This window comes from Tasmannia lanceolata, unplaced genomic scaffold, assembly GCF_043159265.1.
Source record: "Tasmannia lanceolata isolate RefF3 unplaced genomic scaffold, GAP_Taslan_0.1 ptg000002l, whole genome shotgun sequence".
Classification (NCBI taxonomy): Eukaryota; Viridiplantae; Streptophyta; class Magnoliopsida; order Canellales; family Winteraceae; genus Tasmannia; species Tasmannia lanceolata.
In genome coordinates this window covers 17736993-17760658 of record NW_027518679.1, presented here as the reverse complement: position 1 = coordinate 17760658, position 23666 = coordinate 17736993, and positions in this window count along the sequence as shown.

Here is a 23666-nt window from a genome sequence, read left to right as displayed (position 1 = left end):
GCAAGAAAATTATACCAAGATGAGAACACGTGGTGGAGGAAAGTACATGTGGAGGGAACTTTGCACAGAACACCAGAGAGGGTGAAATTGGCGAAAATGCCCTGCATAAATTGGATACAGTGGGAAGATTTAGTATAAAAAGGGCAAAGAATATTCTCAGAAGGTGCAGACGAACTTTCAAGGGTTTTCCCTTTTAGTAGTAAAGGAAAAGGATTTCGAATGTAATGTCTAAAATTTCGGTGATTTCGGTGGGAATTTCATTTATTTTGATGGAAACTATAACATTTCGGTGGAAATTTTGTCAAAAGTCTAAAAATAAAATTTTCGACATTTTGGCAAAATTTCGGAATATCAATGAAATTTCCGCCTAAATCTTGTAAAGAAATGACTTCATGTAAATTTTGTTTCGGCAGTGGTTGAAACCGAAATATTTCGACCATTTTGTTTTGTTTTGGTCGAAATTTAAAACCATGTATATAAGATACACCCAATTTTGCTAAAAAAAAAGTGGGCTCAGTGTATGTTTTACAATCTTAAACTAAAGTTGAGAAAACTAAACTAAGCAAGTGATATATCCGCCCCTTTTGATTACTTGGGACAGCCAGAGCCAGTGTACGTGGCAATCAGCCCCATTGAATTCTTCTGACGTGAAGTATATCAGCCCCTCTGCATTGATACAGTCCTGCTGGGTGTCCCAAGTAATCGAAAGGGGCGGATTTATGACTTCCCAGCACAAGAAAAATGACTGATATAAAGAGACATGGTAGACTCCATGCTGTATATGTAGCATGGGAACACACGTTTTCATGTCGGTCTATCATGCTTTGACGCATTAATGTGTTGAAATGAATATTCCACCTTCTCATTGGTATATGAAATACCCCAGATATTCCCACTTGTAAAATCATTTTAGGAGGGTACATTTTTGTCAAAATTTCAAGTGGAGATTAGGGCTGTCTAATGTGAGATATAAACAACAAATGTTTTCTCTAGAGAAAACCCTAAATGCAGAGATGGTTCCATATAATCGTTTAGAGAAAAGAGAAATAGAGGGAGAAAGAAAGAGAGATATGGGAAAGAGGAGAGAGGGACTCGAGGGAGATCCGGTCGCCGAAGAACGTTTTGGATGCCGAAGAGATTGATCAGAGTTAAGAAGCATGTCTAGATTATGTATTTGGTATTTATTTCTTTGATTATTTTGATTTTATAAAGATTAGGGATAAAAGTAGGATTTTTCCTTTGTTTCCTCTTTTCGTCAAAGTTTTGTTGGGATTTCAGTGAGTTTGTCAGCCTCTTTGGAAACTATTCGCTCTAAGCTTTCCAATGAGTTTGGACACGCCCAATTCCGGTGTGTAGCGAGTGAGATAAAGCCCTTTTAAGTTTAAAAATAAGAGAAGAATCAAGCCCCAGAGAAAAACATGGTCGCCAGGGGGTTGATGACCGGCCCAGGGGTGGATGTCCTGCTTGAGAGCAACCAGAATCGACTGAAATATCAGTCTGACATCCAGCCAGGGGCGGACGCCCATGTGACAGTTTCCTCCGGCAACAACAAAACTTTGAAAAATCATAACTTCTTTGTTCTTATTTAATTTTGTAGTTCTTGTGCTCTCAAGAAATCTTAAGAAGTGTATTTTCTATTAAAAATAGTTTAAAAAATGTTTAAGGACTCTCTAATGTTGTTAATTTCATAATACTAAGGAGGACCCTAGGACGATCTACTGTTCTCTTCCTGGTTTGGCATCAAAGAGTGTTTCGTACCTCTATAATATCGCGTATATCGTTCTTAGACATGTTTATGATTATTTGATGTCAGGTGATTGAGTCTGAGTTTCGAAGATGTTGGAATTGCGTTATAGAGGTACGTCATGTGAAAAATCTTTCATGTATTGATTCCTTAGAAATAACCCTGCCGGTGTGTTTTGATTTGCATACCCTATTTCGGCCAATTAGGAGCTTGAGTCTTTTCCCTTGGTCCATACTCTCCCAAAGGAAATCCCTTTGAAGTTTTTCGATGCGTTTGGCAACATGAACAGGGATTTTGAAGAGTGGCATGTGGTACATTGGTATATTAGCAAGGGAATCTACTTTTAAGCTTTCTCTGTAGATTTTAGTGTTATCTTCAATCAAAGTCCCATTAGAGAGTAGGGAATTGATGGAATTTATCCAATCAAAGTCCCATTAGAGAGTAGGGAATTGATGGAATTTATCCGTCTCTAAGCATTCATCATACAATGAAAGAATTTTGTTATTGGCCCCCTCTTTGTGCTAGATAGCCCAGGCTTTTTGTCATCAAGTAATTTCCTTTCTTCATAAGATCTCATCGTACTCGGCTTTGAGGGATGTTCTATTCTGCAATTCCTCTTCACCTAGCCTTGCTTCTTCCTTTATTATTTTTTCACTTCTTGCCCATTCTTTAATCTTTCCTTTTAGTGTTGCTATTCTTTTGCAAAGCACATATCCTTTCCACCCCTCAACCTCCAGCTCTCCTAACCATACAACAATGTTTGAGTTAAAATCCTGTGACTCACGCCATGCCATGTCCATCTTGAACGAACGAGGTCCGACACTGAAATCAGATAACTCCAGCAAAATGAGGTTATGATCAGAGATCGGTTTTGGCGATGCACATTGGAATATATACTGATATAGTTCTGCGCACTCCTTGGATATGAGGAATCAATCCAGTCTAAAAATCACCAAACGGTCTTGATTGTTGGACCATGTGTATCTAGTTCCCTCCTGCGGGAGATCTATCAGCTCGCTATCCAAGATGAAGTTTGAAAAATTCCTCATGCTAGTCGTGATTTGATCCGGTCTGTTCTTCTTGCTTGGGTAATGAATAGTATTGAAATTGCCCCTACACTCCACGGACCAGCCCATTGACTCCAAATATTGTTTAATTCCATCCATAAATCCCTCTATTCCCCAGCCCTAGCTGGCCCATAAACTTCTATAAACATCCATTGGTATTTGGACGCCCGAATCGTTAAACGGATAGAGATAGTATGGTCCTTCATCCAACAATCATTCATTGCCAGCAAGTTAGCCTTCCATATAGCAGTTATACCACCCGTCGTGCCCCTTGTGTCTTTTGCAATCCAATCTCGATTCATCCTTACCTAGATATCGTTGATGATGCTATCGGACACCGCCCTCATCTTCGATTCCGCAATGACGAGAATATCAGGATAGTGAGAGTTGCAGAGATCTTTCCCTGCCAATCTCTGCCTTTCAGATCCCATTCCCCTAATATTTGAATAAACAATCTTCATAATAAGAGTTTGAAAGGATCCAAATACCCCATCTGCGTCCGAATTAGTGTAGGTGCTTTAGTTCCCTTTCCACCTCCTCCTTATTCTTTTGGCTGGACGTAGGTGGAATCTCCCTTTCATGAGCATTAATCACTAAATACATACTATGAATTGCCGACATATTTTCTTCGAATTGAATCCCGAGATCCTTCCCAATTGATGTCATTTCCACAAACTCCCTCGTTTGCTCTGTGTCCTTTGAAATATCTGTCACTTCCCCATGTTGAAGACACTCATTTATCTTTCCTCGGAGATCATTCTCCAAAGTATCAATGGCCGAATCGGATTTGACGAAGGCTATGGGGCTTTCCAATACTATCGTATCGTCATGCTCTTGTTCAATGGTTTTTCTTGTTTGGTCGGCGGCAAGCACAGGAGAGGGTGGTACCGTCACATAATTTTCCTTCGGCCACATCATGGTTTCCTTCATCACCTTAGATTCCCCAGCCTCAAACAGTGTATCAACCGCTTTGTAATATTGAGTCTTGCGCCATTTAAGCCTTAGGTATTCCTGTACAATTTCTTCTCTGTTCAAACTTTCCCTGTCACCATGGAGGCGCTTCCTAGTCCTGTGGTGAGTTTGTGGGAGGATTCCATCCCGTATAACGTTTTGAAGGTGTGGAGCCCCACCCGGAATGCGGTTAGGATCCGGGGCGCACCCACGAGAGTGTTGTTAGGCATTGCTGGTAGTTGGCGTTTGCTCGATTCGAGTGTATTATATTCAATTTTTCTTGCTTTTCAATGAACTAGGGATAAGGGATCCGAATTTCACGAAAAAGGGTGGACCAGAGTCGCCATCTAGGTTAGGAAAACCAAAGTGGTTCATTCTATCTTCAAATAGTTCAAGGCTCTTGTTGGAAACCAAAGTGGTCATTCTATGATTACTCTTCGTACGACCGTGGTGGTAAATTTATTTCCAAAGAATTTTAGGATTTCTGCAATGAAAGTGGGATCAAAAGACAATTGATAGTGAGCTATTCCCCACAACATATTGAAGTCCCAGAGAGGAAACATAGAACCTTTGTTGAGGCGGCAAGGAGCATGCTAAAAGACAAGGGGTTGCCTAATGATTATTAGGCTGAAGCAGTGGCCACAGCAGTATAACTATGTGTGGACCCCAATCCGAGAGAGGCGGGGGGACGAGCCCCCAGAAAATCTCTAGATCATCCACATGATGGAGAGCTCCACCAAGGAACTCTCGAAAGAGTGCACCTCACAGCATGAGTGGCGATGTAAAGTGAGATACCTTTCGATTCGAGGACTAGCCCGGATTCGAGGCGTACCTTAAACAAAGAAAGAGTCGCCATCCAAGGAAGTAGGCCCTGGATCCCATACTATGCTCTATCGCAACAGATAACCAGAGATACAAAAGGTCCGTGCCTGATGACGAATGGGGAAGGGGTTAGGCGCCCCCAATTCGCTCAAGTGCAAGCACCTGGTCTCTTATGCCATTTATTATTAACCTTGAAGAGTTTTGGGCGAAAATCATGTGAAATGGGAACGAATATCCCCGAGATAACGTCTAGCTAATCATGCATGTCTCGGGGAGGAATAATAAGCACACACAAAAAGAAATGAAAGAAATGCCACCTAAGAATAGCTAGGTTATGAGTGTCATGCCTAATTGGTGTCTAAGTTCTGATGGGCAAACACAAGCATGCTAAAGCTAAAGGTATAGGACCTGTACATGAAAGTAAGAAAACACAGCAAAACACACAACACAACACGACTCCACACACGACTCGACACGACAAACCCTAGACTCTAATGTGATACTTGACTCGGACCAAGATGGCCATCCATCCCGGTTGCTCTACGTATCCCGGCCTCGGAAAGAATCAGAGTCGACGTAGTTCGGCGGCCTATTCTAAACTACAATGCCTAACCATCTAGGACCGTTGTCCTAGACTCGATCAACTAGACTCAACTAGTTTTTAAAGCTTCTTGTGCGATTGCTTAAGTTCAAATGAATTGTAATTTTAAGGACTCCCTATATGCCCTAACTACTACAAGTTTTAGCCTTAAACTAATGCAGGGGGTCCCTACATCCTATGTGTGACTAGGCTGTGTATCGTAAGGGAAATAATGGGCTATCTAAGTGCGTCCTAGTCTAGCTATCGGCTCGACTAAGTGTCTATCCTACCACGACTCGATGCCTCCTAACTCTAGGGACACTCACACGACAAGACCCACACAGCATCAAGTCCAGGACAGACTCCTAACTCTAAGACATCCCAAACGCCTAAGACAGACTCCTAACTCTATGGGAAGATCTTTTAAAAATATGGTTTGCAAGGTTATTTTGAAGTTGTTTTTGTATTTTTGGAAGGTTTGAAAGGTTTTGAAGCTTATGGAAGTTTTTGAAGTTGTGACTGAACTCAGGATGCCAACTGCAAGCCTGAGCTGCCAACGTACCCCTCAGCTAGGGATCAAGCCATCCGTAGTTCGGATCAGATTTTCCTAACAACTCTATGAAAGAAGGACAGAATCCTAGATTTTATGAAGGGCAGGATGGAATCCTATAACTCTATGAAGAAAGGACAGAATCTTAAACTCTATAAGGTTAGGACAGACTCCTAAACTTTATACGGGGAGGACAGACTCCTAGACTTTTTAAGGGTAGGACAGACTCCTAAACTTTATAAAGGTAGGACAGAATCCTAACTCTCCCTAAAGAGGAAGAGACCCCTCAACCTGCGAAAACTTTAAGGCAGGAAGGGAAGGGATTAGCTCAAGAAACATTCCGTCATAGCCAAAACCCGACAAAGATTCTCCAAGGGAATCAAGAGAAAAAAATTTCGAACACCCATGACAATACAAGCGCTAGTAATTACCATGGACTCCAATGAAAATCCTTAACAACGAGAGGAAGTTCTAAGGCTTCTAAACGTAATCCAAGCCTGGAAAGAAGAAAGGAGAATAAAGCAAAGAAACCTTATGTAAGTGTTAAATTTGATGGTGCCAATACTCCAAATCATTAGCCAACACCCATTCTTTAAATTTTCAAAATAAAATAAACATCTGGATCAATGCAATATTCATTGCAATTTTCCAAATGCACCTAATAGGCTAGTTGAATAAAAGAAGAAGATTTAATTTTGCTGGTATGATTATCACAACAAGGCCAAACCAATGCTATTCCCTTGTAAGACTATAACATGAATACTGCCTTGTTTTGATAATCATGCTCCGTTTATTTTAGACCTTACCTTAATGAGTTGATTGATATAGCCTCAAAAGGATCTCAATAAAAGCAATCTGAGCTAAAACAATAACTGGTTTTATGTAAATATCTTAAAAAAACAGTTAAAATTGATGTGAAAGCACCAGCCTTATATTTTGCATACAATCGCTAAGAGTTGGAGATTCCCAATTGCAACAAGTAACCCACTTATCTAAATCAATTCGAAATTTTGTTGAAATCAGTTCTTTTTTTAAAAAAGATTTTGAAATGGGAAATTGATATGGCATCATCGATTTTGACCACTTCATAAGGTTTACTTGCCCACATTCATCCTAGATTATCACAAACCAACCCCTAAATAGGAATTGAACTTTGATACTAAGAAGATAGGAACACAGCCTCTATGGTATATCATGACAGTAAACACCACTGATAAAAATGATAGTCTAAGCCACGAAAGAAACAAAGCCTCTGCTTTGACAGCGAATACCCAATAATAAGAACTGATAGTCCAAAGCATAAAAGAAACAAAGTTTCCACAATGACAAGTATCAGTACTAAGAAATGACAGTTCAAACCACAAGAGAAATTGTACCTCTACTATGCATCATAACATCCAATATCACTGGTACCAAATGATAACCCAAACCATAAGGGGAACAGAGTTTCCACGACAACTAATGCTATTACAATTCTACACTTGACAGTAAAGGGATTTCAGAGAATTAAAACAAAATATATGCAACCACCCAACATGTTCATGCTGATATCAGATCTCACCATAATCACTATATGAATAGTACACACCATGAAATTAAAGTAAGATCATGGAATCAGGCCTCTAATTACCCTTTTGTCACGGCAATCACTAAGCTCCCAGTGACAAAAACTAAGACAAAATCCCAACAATAACTTTGATTCGAAGATTAAGTGGAGATGAACATGACTTTGCCATACTTCATAAGAAAAATTCTGAAACAATGATTTGAAGACCAGAACTTAAAAAGGAAATTTACTTTTCATAGAACCTTATCTTCCATAGAAAATCCACTGAACATGTATATAAAAAACAAAAATGGACCATAAGAAGCAGAGCATGAACATTACACCGCACTATTAAACTATCGAGTTTAGATTTCAAAATAGAATAGAACCGAAAGGGGGTTACCTTCTTTCTGCGTAATGCAGCAAAGATGCTTGCCGGAATTAATGGGATTCTCGCCGAAGAAGAGAGGTGCCGAATTTAAAGATCTCCAGAGATGGCGATAATGATGGAGCCTAAGGGCTGTTAACCCTCCTCTGCTCTCTTCTCTCTATGCTATTCTCCCCTTTAAACCCAATAACAGAAACTCTTCTTTGTGAATGGAGAGACGAAGAGGGTTTGAGGTAGATAGTCACCGGATTCCGACGGACATTGCCGGAGAAGATGATAAGATGATTGGAGGATGTGATGGAAAATGGAGAAAAGGGGGTGGAAATAGATTTTGAAATGGGTTTGGGATATGAGAGTAGAGAAGATGGTTGATGTTGGTGATAAAGGGGGTTTGCAAAAGTTAGGTCTGATGGTGGAGGGTAAAAGGAGGATTCAAGGGTTTTAGGCAGCAAAAATGGTGAATAGGGTTTGAGGAAAAATGGAGCCGTGGATTTTAGATCTGAGATGGGATTGATGATGGTGGTTGGGGTGAAAATGGTTAAGATGAGGTGGTCGGTCGGATTTTGGGGTTTGAATTGGGGTAGAAATGGGGTATGGTGGCTAGCCGGAGTGGGGTGAACTTGCCGGATTCCGGTCGGTGTTGGAGCTCCTACAGTGGTTGAGATGGGTTTGAAGAAAGAGATGGAATCAAGGGGAAAAGTGATGAGAATAGGAGGAGTTGCAGATGGAGGCCATGCTGGTCTTGGATGAGACAAGGCCGAGATGGAGGAGATGGTGGAATGGGTGCCGGATTCCGGCACAACTAACCGGAGAAGAAGAAATGGGTTGCGGGTCGGATTCGGTGGGGAAGATGGTGAGGGTTTTGGTTTGGGTCTAAGAGGGTGACCAGATTCCGGCAGGATTACCGGAATCCATGGAGTTTGGGTTAAAATTTGTGATGGAGGTAGAGGTGGAGAAAAATGAAGGGTGGAGAAGGAGGTGGAGGTGATGGTCGGTGATGAGAGTGGGCAAGAAATGGGGTTGGGGAAGACAAACAGAGGCCAAGCCTCTCTCTCTCTCTCTCTCTCTCTCTCTCTCTCTCTCTCTCTCTCTCTTTCTCTGCTTTCTCTTGCTAATGAGAAAACCTCTCTGATATTTTTTCTTTTTTTTTCTTCGAAAAATGGAGAAGACCCCCTTTTTAAGCTAAGTTCTTAGGGCTTTTTCTTCCTTTCTACTAATCTCAGCCCTCCACTTATTATCCTTCTCATCTCAGCCATCCATCTCCCTCTTTTAACCCTAATGCCCTCGTAGAAACCCTAAAAGTCTAGAATGCTCTAATTTAATCCAAGCCCTACACGTCACTTTTTTTTTATCCTATAGCCCATGTTCATTTCTTGCAGAGGAAGCAATACTCATTTTGCTAAATTGCCCCTAGGATAAGGTGATTCTACCCTCCTACCATTATGTTTTACTTGCCTTTTCTTCTCATCCATGGGCACTCTTGCTTTGCTAATTCACCCTATTTCTAAAAAGGAAATATATCTGCCTCTTCTTTCTTCCTCGAACAGCCCTATTTAGCATATTTTCTGCGCTACAAGGGGTGGTCTAAGCAAGGAAGGGGAAAGGGCGAATTATTTTCCCCTAGTTATTTTTTTTTCTAGGGAAATGATATTGACACCTCCATATTTTGATAATTACACTTTTCAGGCTTGTCTTATTTGCCCATTTTCGCCCAACTTACCTAAAATTTTACAAACACCCTCCTTGGAATATGAACTGCCTCTTGAGGAATTTGCCCCTATAGATGACCACACCAAGTTAATAAAAATCTATGCTCTCTCCTCATTTGGGCCCACCTTCTAGAAATATTATTCAACCTGAGGACTTTTATTCGACCTTGGGACTTTAGCTCAACTTTTAGGGACTTTAGGGCCCAGTCAAAATGGGCTGTCTACACTATGCAATCGCTTTCCTATAAAAGTAGTTCAAGAAAAAACTCCATATGAGTGTTGGAGTGGGAGAAAATCCAATGTGAGTCATTTTAAAGACTTTGGTTCTATAGCCTATGCTTCTGTTCTGTCTGAAAAATGACAAAAGTTAGATGATAAAAGTAAGTGCTTGTCACTGTACCCTAGAAAGATGCAAGGCAAGGATCTTGTTTCAAATTTATTAGATACATGATTTCGTAAATAAGGAAAGCACCTAGTCCCAAATACTCGTAGAACCAAATAATCTGGTTTTTTGTGAAACAAAACATTGTACGGGCAATCCATTTTGAGAACGGGCGAGGGCAAACGATTAATAAAAAAAACTGCTGTAGAGAAGGCCTCAACCCAAAAATGTTTGGGTACAGCTGATTGACAAAGCATAGCTAAGCCTAATTCAACTATGTGTCTATGTTTGCGTTCTGCAATGCTGTTTTGTTCCGGAGTGCTTGGACAAGATACATGATGCACAATACCATAGTTAAAAACATGTTCAAGAAATTCTGTTTTACAGAATTCACCACCACCATCGGTTTGGAATATTTTAATCTTCCGATCTAATTGTCTCTCAACCATATTCTTAAAAAGAACGAAAGTTACAAAATTCTGATTTTCTTCATAATGGATAAATCCAACTATATTTGGAAAAATCATCAACAAAAACCACATAATAACGAAATTTCTGTACTGATGTAACTTGGGCCAGCCCTCATAAATCGCAACACTTTATTCAAAGGTTCAATAGTTTGAGAATGAGAGGAGATAAATGGCAATCTAGTGCACTGACAACTAGTGCATATATCTAAAGATCTACGAGAAACAGATATAAATCCATGACTACGAAGAAACTGGAATACTGGCCCTTGTGGATGACCCAACCCTGGTGCCACACATCTTCATCTGCAGACTAAATGATTTGAGAAATATGCTTCCGCCCGTGAGTCACAAAGAGAGCACAGACCTCCACGTCTACTCCCTGATGCCAGTGTCTTGTTTGTCCTTAGATCCTTGATTGTAAAACTGACACGCCCCCAAAGTCACACACACACATTCATATTCACAACACAAGGCTTAAGGGTACGACAACGCCGTACACCTGCAAACCAAGCTTCAGAAGCATACAAGGCTAGCACATCAATAATCAAAACCATCTACAATAATCTAATAACGGAACTTAAAAGTCTTACACCAATCCATTGTTAAAAATTTCAACTTCTCTCATCTAACCCATAATCCCATAATAATCAAGGTACAGAATCAAATGACACAGTCTCAATAATCCTAACAATACTCACTGTCTAAAGAATGTAAAAGTACTAAAGATAACGAAAATCATAAATCAGAGATCACTTCTGCGCCTCCTCGCCAACTCCACCAGGATCAAACTCTGAAAATATTAATATAACCATAGTCAGCTGAAAAGCTCAGTACATAATAACGTACTACAAAAGTGGGATCATTGCATGCTATAAAAGGAAAGGTTCACACTTATAGGAAAGATGCAAGCCACAAGTAAATGGTTAACACAGTTTAATAAGAATGGGACAAATGTTCATAAGGGCACGAGTCAATATCACATCGGTGTGGACCCCGATCTGAGAGGACCGGTGCCGAGCGACGCGAGATCCCCCTGCAATCCTCTGAGATCTCCACAACGTGAAGGAGAGCTCTACCAAGGAAATCTCGAGATGATGCACCCTCACAGCATAGCATGAGTGGCGATACAAAATGAATGAAAGAGATACCTCTCGATCCGGACCCAGGGCTCGAAACCAAGACGCACTTGAAATAACTCAGAGTCGCCATCCATGGATATGCCATGGAACCAAAACAAATGCTCTGTTTGCAACGGATAACCAGAGATACAAAAGGTCCGTGCTTGGTTACGAATGGAGAAGGTCCGAAGAGCACCCACAATTCGCCCTAGTGCGAACACTTGGTCTCTTATGCCATTTATTTAACTTTGAAAAGCTTTAGGTGAAAATCATGTGAAATGGGAATGAAAATCCCCAAGGAAAATGTCTACCTAAACATGCATGGCCCGGAGATAATAAGCACATACAAAATAAATAAAAGAAGTGTGTCACCTAAGCATTGCTAGGTTATGAGTGTCATGCCTAAATAGGTGTCTAAATTCTGAGAGGCGAACACATGCATACTACAGCTAATGGTATAAGGTCTGCACGGGATGAAAAATCTAAAACTAGCAGTTAATCACTAAATGGGTTAAGATACAGTAAACGAAATAAAGAATAGATAGAAATACAAGCAGATAAAGGAATAAGCTTGCGAGAAAGCCAAGAAATGAACACACACTATCATGATCCTATGTAAAAATCATCATCAATATACAAACACAAGCCCTAAAGTGCTAACAACAGACCCTAAGACTCTAATGCTTAAGCCCGAGCCTTTAGATGATCTGATGTTCATCCAAAGAAGCCTACGTTCCCCGCCTCCACGAGAATCAAGGCAACGTAGTTCTTCGTGCCTATTCTAAGCTATGATGCCTAAGACATCTCAACCTCTATCCTAGACACGACCTAAAAAACCGAACTAGTTATTAAAGCTTCTTGTGCGATTATTTAAATTCCAGTGGATTGTGAATTTTAGGACACCCTATATGCCCTAACTAAATGCAGGTTAGCCCTAAGCTAATGCAGGTGGTTCCTACAACCTATGTGTAACTAGGCTGTGTGTCCTAAGGAAACAATGGGATCACTAACGTACCCAAGACCTAGTCATCAGTCAGTGATATGAATCGCCAACTGACCGGACGGAGGCGCTCCTAGCTAGGACAAACTCCCAACTCTAACACAAATACTCAACAAGCACACAACAAATCAAGGACAAACACCTAACTCTAGAACAAACTCCTAACTCTAGAGGAAGAGCTTTTTAAAAATAAGATTTTAAAGTTGCTTATTCAAAAAAATATTTAAAATGCTATTTACAAAAGTATGGCTAGACTTGGGATAAAAATCCCGAGCTGCATTACGTACCTCGTGAAAGAGGATCAAGCCAACGTAGTTCGAAACAGACTCCCCTAAACTACGCTCCTAAAACACTCAACACTCTAGGTGATTTAAGGTTTTTGATTTTTGAAATATTCTAAATGTTTGTGATTTAAAATGTTTCAATGCCTTTTTTGAGTTTTTAAAAGATTTTCAAATGTTTTTTAGATATTTTAAATTTCTAAAGCTTTTACATTTTTGGCGTCTAAAGTGCGCTAACACCCTTTCAGCTAAAAGGGATCCGATAGAAGAGCCTCTATACCCAGCATATCACGATAGGGTATTAAAGAGGGAAGCAGGATCCTTAAAGCTTAGGGGGGAAGAAAACAAACGAGGGAACTAAAATTCTGATACTAGAAAACAATCTCAAAGAGATGACCAAAAGCTGACGAGACTTAGCCAGTCTCCAAAGGAGAGGATATCTAACCTATGGAGTAAAATTCTTAGGCAAGAGACAAATGAAAATTTTATAACCCTAAGGGCAGACTTCTAACCAATGACGCTAAAAAGTGGACTGACAAGCCAAATGGTGTCTAGCAACTCCGGAGAGGGGTAAATAAATCGAAGACTCGACTCCTAAAAGGATGGGGAGCTCTGACATGAGGCTAGGTAAGCCTTCAAAAGGGAAAACTCTCTAAATGAGACAAGGTTTGTCTCTCTTAATGGCGGGCTCTAGATAACAAGGCTTGTCTCCATGAGAGAGCAACCTTAATGAGACAAAATATGTCTCCTAGTGGAGGAATATCTAATGAGACAAGAATATGTCTCCTAAAAGGGGAGGCTTCGGCTAGCGCCCTCATTGCCCTTAAAAAAGAAGGGCTATCTAAGGTTCAAAAGACATCTGAAAGAATGAACACTCTCTACCTAAAGAAGATGGAAGAAGAATACAAGGGGTACTACCATATCCTAGTAAGTCTCCCTTATGATGGGCTTGGGCTAACGCCTTCATCGCCTTGATCCTTTTAAGATGTCTAGACTTAAGCCGAATCACCCAAAAATAAAGCCTGCTAGCTTATAGTAATCCTAAATCTTAGGAGAGATAAAATTGCTTCATGCGGACTAATCTAAACATATCAAAACACAACCGAAACCTTAGACCAGGTTACATTCTCATATTATTTGAATACTCTAAAACCCAAAGTTCCAGGTGAGGTCATCAGAATATAATCAAGTAATAACCCAAACTGAACAGACAAAAGAGAAGCCAACTCTAACCGGATCAAGTTAATGTAATCAGAACAAAGGCATGAGGTAAAGCTCTAGCTAGAACTGCTCAGATGGAAGGCCCATTAGCTCGAACAATTCAATCTGTAATAGAAAAAAATGAACAACTTTCACGCATGTCATAACCTAAAATTCCAAAATTCAATAGGTTCCATTAGCTCAAAAACCACCCCCACCCTTTTCTCTTCTTTTTTTTTTTACAGAATCAACAGATCACATGCATGCAATTAGCATTCCAAACCAACTGATCGCGTACATCTCGCAAAGGGTTTAAATCCAACGGATTACATTCGGTCTTTGAATTATTAATAAACTAGCAAAATGTCATTGATACTAAAATGAAAGCAATTCAGGCAAGTTCCATATAGTTATATATATATATATATATATATATATATATATATATATATATAATGATATAGTCAATGAAACAACACTATGCTTAATTTTTATCAAAACCAATTATTTTTACATGGAAAATCAATTAAAGAAAGCAATTGTCAGTGCATGCCAAAGACCACACCTTTGACTAATATATTGGAACAAAATAGAACCAATGGAAGTATTACCACACTCAATTTGCATCGAACTAATGATTTTTACAAGGAAAATCAATCGAAGAAAGCAATCGCCAGTGCATGCCAAAGGCCACACCATTGACCAATATATTAGAACATGCATTATCACGTCTCCAAAGCTCTAGCATGATATGATCCAATCTAGATTTTGACATCAAAACTTATTCCAGAATTAAAGAAAGCGAACTAAGACTCTTAAAATTTAGATACAAGAATTATATGGAATGAGATAATCTAGGAAAAAGTGATAACATTTGAATCATATATCTAAATGTAGCTTCAAAACTTGTAAGAAGTTATTAAAGCTTTTCACCTGCATAGCAAGATCAATTTTCTCATGAATACCATACACGACATACAAAAGCAGACAATCTCATTTATGAGCCTAACAGTGTCCTTCATCCATATTTACACGTCTGCAAAAATTAGAGACACTTTTCACTCAATCATCTCCTAGATATTCCCATAAAATATCCAAATGTATAATATCAACCCATGAGCAAAATGGTTTTCAGGATGTTAAAATACTCACAAAATATATACATAATTGGAGTAATTAACTCAGACATCACTGTGCCTTGGTAATGCACTCATCTATCTCAGCTTTCTCAATCAACCACAATGGTACCCAAAAGAAAATTATCACTCCATGCCAAACATCAAACAACAGCACTATAATCAACATAGCCACCATATATAGAATTTCTCTTTCAACCACCATGATACCCAAAAGGAAATTATCACTTCACCTCAAACATCAAACAACACCACGATAGAATTAAGGGATTAAAGAAGGGGAGAGAATTACCTGAGATGCTAGTGGCGAATTTGCAAAGCAATGGTGGAGACGGGATTATGGCAGTGATGGCCAAAATTGGGAATGTTCATTGTCGAAGAAGATGAAACAGAAAGAACTATTGCCGGACATCGAATCCGTGGGAGGTTGAGGCAGAATTGGTTGAGTTGAAACCCTCTCTGCTGAAGCCCTAAAATCTATCCTCTGCAATTTCTCTCTAAGATCTCAATCCCTAAAATATGAAGATGGTGCTCGGCTGGGTTTTGGGATTAACAAAACAAGGGGTTTGGATCTTGGTTTTTAGAGAAGAGGAGAAAAATGAAGAAGAAGAAGATGGAGATGGTGGTGTTGATTGGTGGTGGTGGTCGGAGATTAAGAGGTGGGTTTTGAGGAGAGGGTTTTGATGGAGTTGGGAAAGGGGTGCGTACCGGATTCCGGTGGGGTTATGGCCGGATTCGGGTGATATAGGTTGGGGTTCCGGAAATGGGTAAGGGTTTAGAGGTAATGGTAGATGAGGAAGATGGTGGGTAGAAGGAGATGGTGGTGGTGGGTTTGGTGGTGGAGAGGCCGGTGAGAATGGGGTTTTGTTAGAAATGAAGGTGGATTGCAATAGGGGTGGTCAGATTTAATGGTGGTGGTTGAGGGAGATGGCTGAGATTTGGGGTGACGAAAATGGGTTTGGATATTAGGGGTGAAAGTAGAGGAGGTGGGGGTTAGAGCAAGGGAAGGGAAGAGGGTTACTGAGATGTGGTGGTGGAGGATGTCTTAGGGGTGATGAGGATGGGTGACGGCCGGCCGGAGGGATGAAGAAGATGACCGGAGATGGGGTATTGATGGAGGTGGAAGATGAGGATGGTTGTGGATAAGATGGGAAGAGATAGGTGGAGGGATAAAAAGGGAAATGATATATTTGACCCTCCCTCACATTGCCTTAGACAGCCCCCATGGAGTGTTTGTCACTTCTATTTTCTAAAACAAGGGTGGTCTCGGGTAATAGCAAGAGAAAAAATATCATGAAAAATATCTCTTCAAAAATTTGATCTCAACCCTCCAAATCTCCTTTATGCTCAAAGGTGGGATTGAAGGCTTTTTAACCACCAAGGAAGCTTCCTAAGATGCCTCCTAACTAATCCTCGCCCTTAACCCCTTAGTAATCTAGATTAGAGCCTAATGGTGACTTGAAGGGGAAGAAAAGCATCTTCACTATTTACAAAATTACCCTAGCATCAGATTATGCACCCCTCAATTATGTTGTACAATAATCTGTGTACCCATAGATCCTCCTGGACAGCCTATAATGGCAAATTTGAACTGGTTTTCTAGATTCCAGCACAACCCCTTTTCTGGCTAAATCGCCACCATTTTGAACTTGCACCATGACACGTTCCGGGGTTCGCTCGCTGGGTAAATCAGCTCGGGTTTTGACAGAATTTTGCAGGGACCTCGGTGGGACCCTAAGCCAACCTAGGGCACAATTTGGGACTTCAGAACACTAGTTTATTAAGGTAATTATTTAAAACAAAACATAAAAGGGTTCGGTTAAAATAGGGTGTCTACAATCGGAAGTCTCAATATTCAAAGGATCAAAAGCCAACGATGAATAAAGAAGGTACGAGCTACACAAGGCATGGCCAATCACAAGAGCAATAGCTTAGAAGCAAAGTTCATAAAAGATATCTTTTAATGTCACAACGAAGGGAGTCGCAGGTTTTGAGGGTCACAGAAGGGAAACTCATATAGGTACGAAAACACCCCGAGATCATCGGCTTAGTCCAAAAAGTAAGTTATTTTTACCCCGACTGCCACCAGGTCCACAAAGCAAGTTATTTTTACCCCTGACTGCCCACGGGTCCACAAAGCGAGTTATTGCTTACACTGACAGCCCACGGTGTCGGAACTAGTTCCTGGGTTCACATACCTGTCGATGGGGCCAAAGTTTATCCCCCATTGGCGGGATCACAGTTCTTATGTTCACATATAGGCCAAAGCTTGTGCCCCACTGGCGAGGGTCTTTTTCTGAGTTCACATAACCTAAGCTTCTCCACAGGTGTTCAAAGTTCACACGATTCGAAAGAAGGTCAAAATTCAAAGTGGGTGCTTCACATTGGTTCTAAAGTGGATTCATATAGTAGTGTATGTCTGATAGTGGAAGATTCATATAGTTAGAAACGCTAAAAGGGGTTTCACAAATCCAAATTATTCCATCTGAAATATGTACCAGGTAACAGGGTTCAATAGAGTTCATACGACACTCAAAGTTAGTAATTCAAATGGATTTTTCATAAGGTTTTCAATGTAGATGGTCACACAGTGGTCAAAGTTCATAAGTGCGAAGGAATCACAAATGGGTTCACAAAGGTTTCATATATTCGGAAAGCATTCAATAAGAGTCTCTTTGCAATAAGATTCAATAGATTTCAAACAATAACGAAATTAGCATGCACGACCTCGGATTATGCACCCCTCAATTATGCTAACTTGAAGGGGAAGAAAAGCATCTTCACTATGCTGTACACTAATAACGAAATTAGCATGCACGACCTAGATTAGAGCCTAATGGTGACTTGAAGGGGAAGAAAAGTATCTTCACTATTTACAAAATTGCCCTAGCCTCGGATTATGCACCCCTCAATTATGCTGTACATTAATCTGTGTACCCATAGATCCTCCTGGAGAGCCTATAATGGCAAATTTGAACTGGTTTTCTAGATTCCAGCACAACTCCTTTTCTAGCTAAATCGCCACCCTTCTGAACTTGCACCATGACACGTTCCGGGGTTCGCTCGCTGGGTAAATCAGCTCGGGTTTTGACGAAATTTTGCAGGGACCTCGGTGGGACCCTAAGCCAACCTAGGGCACAATTTGGGACTTCAGAACACTAGTTTATTAAGGTAATTATTTAAAACAAAACGTAAAATGGTTCGGTTAAAATAGGGTGTCTACAATCGGAAGTCTCAATATTCAAAGGATCAAAAGCCAACGATGAATAAAGTAGATACGAGCTACACAAGGCATGGCCAATCACAAGAGCAATAGCTTAGAAGCAAAGTTCATAAAAGATATCTTTTAATGTCATAACGAAGGGAGTCGCAGGTTTTGAGGGTCATAGAAGGTAAACTCATATAGGTACGATAACACCCCGAGATCATCGGCTTAGTCCAAAAAGCAAGTTATTTTCACCCCGACTGCCAACAGGTCCACAAAGCAAGTTATTTTTACCCCCGACTGCCCACGGGTCCACAAAGCGAGTTATTGCTTACACTGATAGCCCACGGTGTCGGAACTAGTTCCTGGGTTCACATACCTGTCGATAGGGCCAACGTTTATCCCCCATTGGCGAGATCACAGTTCTTATGTTCACATATAGGCCAAAGCCTGTGCCCCACTGGCGAGGGTCTTTTTCTGAGTTCACATAACCTAAGCCTCTCCATAGGAGTTCAAAGTTCACACGGTTCGAAAGAAGGTCAAAGTTCAAAGTGGGTGCTTCACATTGGTTCCAAAGTGGATTCATATAGTAGTGTATGTCTGATAGTGGAAAGATTCATATAGTTAGAAAAGCTGAAAGGGGTTTCACAAATCCAAATTATTCCATCTGAAATATGTACTAGGTAACAGGGTTCAATAGAGTTCATACGACACTCAAAGTTAGTAATTCACATGGATTTTTCATAAGGTTTTCAATGTAGATGGTCACACAGTGGTCAAAGTTCATAAGTGCGAAGGAATCACAAATGGGTTCACAAAGGTTTCATATATTCGGAAAGCATTCAATAAGAGTCTCTTTGGAATAAGATTCAATAGATTTTAAACAATAACGAAATTAGCATGCATGATCCAAGTCAAGTCTAAAGTTTATCAATGGCTCCAAAGATTCAGAGAGTTCGGGATTCACAATCAATATTGGCATAGTATTAGAAAGGTAAATCGCGGCACTAAAGTAGTACGAAATTACGTACCTCCAATGACAGATATATTCCTTTTTAGAATCACCTTAATCAACTACAATCAATAGTATGAACATTTTTCATGAGTTTCATCGTTAGTTTCAGTCCTATTAGGCACTTATGTCCTTCCACTAACACAAGACACCTTTTGGTGTTCAAGTGGAAAACGTACGGTAACCTGTCTTATGGTTCTTTTTAGTATTTAGAATTATCAACATCATGGAGTCTTCAAACATTTCTGAATTTTTTTTTATCGTAAAGTAAGTCTTTTTCCGAGTCCATAGAGTACAAAAGCGTTGAAAACGGATAAGAGATGAAGAAGTTATGATTTTTCAAAGTTTCACAACATTTCAAGGCAATTCTGCTGACACCCCTTCGGAAGTCCGAAGGTCACGAATCTGTTCTACTGGTACCCCTTCGGAAGTCCAAAGGTCCCAAACTGCATTTTTTATTTTAAATTCCAGATTCATCCCAGAAACTTCAAGAGGCCATAACTTTCTCGTTTTAGCTCCGATTCGCGCGTGGTTGGATCCGTTGGACTCGTATCGACGAGAGGAATCCATTAAACCTAATTTCACCCTCCGAATCAATACACATAATTATCAAAAAAATTTCTAAACTTGTACTTTAAACCCTTGAAGGCCAAAACTTCTAAAAAGTCAAGACGATCTGATCCTAGATTCGTTAGGGATTCTGGAACAAAAAGAATCCTAAGGAATCGAAGGTCAATCCTTGAACATATCTTAAACAAAAAATCAAAACCTTCACTTTTATCTTTTCAAGATCACCTAATCCTTGTTTTAGGGTTTCTTAAAAAACTTAACCCAAAGATGAACATAGTTCTTACCTTGTTCTTCGCTTTCTTTCTCACGGATCTTCTCTTAGGGCTACAAAGATGATTTAGGGTTTTTTAATCTCTCTTAAAGTTATATTTATAGGCTTTTCTAAAGAAGCCCTAATTCTAATCCAACTTCTAATGACAAAATTACCCTTGGCTCACAAGGGGGACAAAATTTAAAGAGAGGGCAAATTCGGGTATTTACAAAAACCATTTTCACGAAATTAAAAGAAACACGGGTAATCAGTGGTGAGTTGAGACACAGAAAGCAAATTTTTCTTAATGGAAGGAACTAGTAATACATCCTTCAAGGGTAATTCTTTCATTCCATTTACTATTCGTCCTTCACCAATGTGTGTTATATGTAATCTATCTCCGTTTCCAACCATTACTCTATCTGTTCCTTTGTAAGGAACCAAGTTTTTGAGATTACCTAAATTATCAGTGATGTGTGCAGATTTGACAAATCAGCATCCTTCAAAGGGGTTGCTCCCGTATCTGGAAACCACTCAGCATCCCGTGAGTTTGAAAGTTGCATAGTAGCAAGAGCTTGGGGTATATCATCGGGTTGGTAGCTATTATCCCATCGTTTCTAGCATTTTAATGCATCATGTACCCTTTTTGCAAATCTGACAAATCACAACGTTTTCGGTGTTGTGACTTTTCTTTTGATTACCTTGTGGGTTATAAGGTCGTGATTGTCCTTGGTTCTCTCGAGGTGAATTCCTTTGATTTGTCTGGTAAAAAACTTTTCCCTTTGATGAAAAATATTGTCCTCCTTTTTTTATTATTACGCTTACCTCCTCCAGAGCTTTCCCCATGTTAGAGGAATTAGGTAAAGCAAGAGGTTGCTTGAAGCATTACACCCAAGGTATCTAACTTGGAATACCAAGTTTGTTGCCTCCAGCCCCTATATATATTAGATACACTAGGGTTTTAATAGGTTAGTGGGCTCTAGCCCAAATAGGCCCACTACACCTGTCCATTATCTTATTGGGCTTATATTAGAACATACATGGATTATATTATATACCCAACAATCTCCTCCTATGTTTTACATATAGCACAATCCAATAGATAGATAGTGTAATGTTCAAAACAAAATATTGAATCATCCACATCACCATATGGTCTATATCATAAAAGATCTGTAATCCAAATGAAAACATGAATCCTTTTATGACAAACCAAGAGTTTTAGATATACAACAAGCTAAACTCAACCAAAAGGTAGTTTCACATATAAGTGAACCCCACTGATCTTAGATGAATTCATTCATGAGGTATGATTCTCATCGAGATCCAAAATAAAGTTCCACAAAAAAGTGAACTCTATGCATACTGAAATGTAAGCATAGTCTTTATGACTTTAGAAGATTTACTCATCAAGTAAGTCAGCTTCATCAAAGTCCAAATCAAGACAAGCTCCTCCTTTTTCGCCAATTCCTGTGAATTACCAAATATGAATTTCATGAAAATGAATCCAATCATTTGTGTAAAACACTAAAGTATCTAGTTCTACCTGAAGAAGAACTTAGTACAATTCCATAATTCACGAAAGTATCTAGTTCTACCTGAAGAAGAACTTAGTACAATTCAAAATTGCTGAAAAAGTATCAGTATCACTCTCACCATAAGCATCATTGTCAAGTTTCAATAAAGAACAAGACCTAAACAACTTCTTTTGCAAATAACCATTCCTAATTGTCAAGTTTCATTAAAGAACATGACCAAATAGTTTCTTTTGCAAAGAACCATTTCATATTTCTTTTTGGAATGTTACAGTCATCTTATCCATATTTGAGTTAAGCTGTATCATCAAGTTTGGAATGTACAACCTTTTCCAAAAAGGACATGTCATCAAATGTGGAATGACACACAACAACTGTAAACATCGTCGAAACATATCAAGTGCTTATCTTGGCCAAAAGGGAGATTCGAAGATTCAAAATAACATGGATGTAGGTTAAGTCCTGTCTATATAGACTTTAACCCCATCTCCCTAACAGTTTTGAATATTCGATCTTTGGTCAGCCCCTATATGAGAGCATCGGCCATATTATCCTTCGATTTCGTATCAATCAAAGTGATAATCTCGTGTTCTTGAGATAATTCAGCATGGTATTTTCAGCCCAAGATATCTTCTCTTACCATGAAAGAGTGAGTTCGTCACAACCATAGTTGTAGCTTGAATATCACAGAACACACTAAAGGATCTAATCCTTAACGGGGTCAGTGGAATGTCCATAACCATAATTAGATTCTTTTTCCCTTCTACTTCATTTGCAACTGAAGTGAGAGCATAAAGGTCCAATTCGGCTTCTACACAACAGCAGTAGATTTGTTGTCCCCTAATTCTGATCCCCATGACATATCAGAATATTCTTCCAGGATAGGAGGATGGCCATTATAACATAGAGCATATCCTTGAGTACCCTTAAGGTATCTCAGCAGTCTCATAAGGGCATCCTAGTGCTCATGGCCAGGATTACTAGTGAAACGACTCAGCATGCCAACTGTAAAGGCTATGTCTGGCCTAGTGCAACTCATAGCATACATGAGACTACCAATCAGTTGAGAATAAGCTAACTGATTCACACTGTCTCCTTCATTAGAGATCAGCTTCTTGGTATAATCAAATGGTGTCTCAATCGGTTTGCACTCACTGCACCCCATAAAGAAAGTAGTTTTTCAAGATAATAGGCTTGGCTAAGGGAAATTCCTTGCCTGTCAAAACTTACTTTCATACCAAGAATGGTGTCAACAACACCCAGGTCTTTCATGTCGAATTCTTTACCCAAGGTTAGTTTCACATTACTCACCAGAGAGAGAGAGAGAGATTGGAAACAAGAATAAACATCTATATACCAGCAAATAATCATGACCTTATTCGACACAAAATGATAATAAAGGCATTTATGCGAGTAATTGATTAGAAAACCCAAGCTCTTTACTACCTTGTCAAATTTTTGATGCCACAATTTAGGTGCTTGTTTAAGACCATACAAAGATTTGTGTAACTTACAAACTTTGTTCTCGAAACCTTCAATGACAAACCCTTCAGGTTGGTTCATGTAGATTTCCTCTGACAGTTCTCCATTGAGAAAAGCTGTCTTTACATCCATTTGATGCATAATAAAATGCTCAATAGATGCCAAAGCAAGAAGAATTCTTATCGTGGCCAAATGACAGACCGGTGAAAAGACATCAAAGTAGTCTATCCCACTCACTTGAGTATAGCCCTTAGCTATTAAACGTGCTTTATATCGAGCTATGGATCAGTCAGGATTAAGTTTCTTCTTCAATATCCACCTACAGCCCACAGTCTTAGCCCCTTTTGGAAAATCGACTAGCTGCGAAGTTAGATTTTGCAACAGAGAGCTCATTCCATCATCAATGGCTTCTGCCCACAACAAAGAGTCCATAGATCTCATCACTTCCTTATAGGATGATGGATCATTCTCTAAATGGTAGGTCACAAAGTCCTCACCAAAGATTTTGGGTACTCTATCTCTTGTAGAAACTCTTACAGGAACTGAATTAGAAATCAGATTGGGACAAGTGTCAGAAGTAACTAGTTCAAACTCAACCGGCAATTCTGTAACCATCTCTGTATCGCCTGGTATGGTCAAACCCTGATCTCTGAGAAATTTATTCTCAA